General features: G+C 41.5%; 1 non-coding gene across 1 annotated transcript; it reads right to left on the bottom strand.

Annotated features, from left to right (window-relative positions):
• Positions 1 to 202: 202 nt before the first annotated feature.
• Positions 203 to 309, bottom strand: LOC131170990 (small nucleolar RNA R71). The gene has a single exon (XR_009141750.1). It is a non-coding gene; the product is annotated as a small nucleolar RNA R71 (small nucleolar RNA).
• Positions 310 to 1,594: the final 1,285 nt, after the last annotated feature.

The raw sequence follows: 1,594 nt of genomic DNA, 5'->3' as shown, positions 1-1,594 counted from the left end.
CCTCCAGTGCTTTCTTGCCCTATGTGATACATTCAAGATGAATGGAGTGTCTGATCAAGCAATAAGACTTAGAGCATTCCCATTCTCCCTTCGGGACAGAGCAAGGAAGTGGTTACTTTCTCAACCGGCTGGAACATTGACTACCTGGGAAAACCTCTCTCAAGTTTTTCTAGCAAGGTATTTCCCATTTGCAAAGACTGCAAAGCTGAGGTTTGAGCTCAACACCTTCAGACAAAAGGAAGGAGAGTCACTCTATAACGCATGGGAAAGATATAAAGACCTGCAGAGGGAATGTCCACACCATGGCATAGAAGATTGGCTATTGGTGCAAAATTTCTATAATGGATTACTACCCTCTACAAGGAGCACAGTTGATTCAGCTGCAGAGGGTGATCTAATGGAGAAAACAGTGCCACAAGCACTTGAACTTCTAGAAAGGGTTGCATACCATAATTATGAGTGGTCAAATGAAAGAGGGAATGCAAGAAGAACTGCAGGGGTCCTGGAAGTAGATGCCTTAAGCATGATAAATGCCCAGTTTGATCAGCTCACAAAGAAACTCAAAAGAATGGAGAAACCACCCAAATTTCTCATGGTCCAATTAGCAGAACCAGCCAATAAACAAGCAACAAGGGTACAAACCTCTAGTACCCCATGGATTTCAGAACAGAGGTCAGAACTTTGCATAGCCACCACTACCTCTCCAACCTCAATAACCTGAACCGAAAATGACCATGGAAACCATGATGGAAGGATTCCTAGTAGCTCTACAACAACAAACTGAATTGATTAAACAGTTTACTTCTAGAATGGACCAACTTGCTACCCATAACAAGATGCTAAAGAATCAAATCGCTCAGCAAGCAAGTTCTTCAAGTAAGGCTGCTGGCAACCTAGTCAACCAGAAATGAACCCAAGGGAGCATTGCAAGGCAATTGCACTAAGAAGTGGGAGAACTCTAGTACAACCAGAGGTAGAATCAACAGCAGAAACCATAGAAAAATCTAAAGACCAAACAGAGAAAAAGGAGGAAGAAACTAAGAAAGATCAGGAAGAGGAAGCAAGGAAGATAAAGAAATTACCAGAACCATACTAGCCTCCCCTACGTTTTCCTTAGAGATTTCAAAAAGCCAAACTGGACAAGCAGTTTAGGAAGTTTTTGAAAGTTTTACAGAAACTTTACATTAACATCCCCTTCACTGAAGCACTTTCTCAGATGCCATCTTATGCCAAATTCCTTAAGGAAATTCTGTCAAAGAAAAGGAAGCTAGAAGACTATGGAACAATAGCTCTAACAGAGGAATGCAATGCCATTCTGCAAAACAAACTACCTCCAAAGTTGAAGGATCCAGGAAGCTTCTCCATACCCTGTATCATTGGTAACAAGAAAATAGACAAGGCCCTATGCAATCTTGGGGCAAGCGTCAGTCTAATGCCTCTATCAATATGCAAAAAGCTAGAGATTGGGGAACTGAAACCCACAACAATCTCATTGCAATTGGATGATTGATCCATTAAATATCCTATAGGAATACTTGAGAACATCCCTATCGAAGTGGGCAAATTCTTCATTCCAGTGGACTTCGTTGTCCTT

Source organism: Hevea brasiliensis, chromosome 11 (genome assembly GCF_030052815.1).
Source record: "Hevea brasiliensis isolate MT/VB/25A 57/8 chromosome 11, ASM3005281v1, whole genome shotgun sequence".
In the NCBI taxonomy this organism is placed as follows: Eukaryota; Viridiplantae; Streptophyta; class Magnoliopsida; order Malpighiales; family Euphorbiaceae; genus Hevea; species Hevea brasiliensis.
Note: the sequence above shows the minus strand (reverse complement) of the source record. Positions and strands in the feature narration are given on the sequence as shown.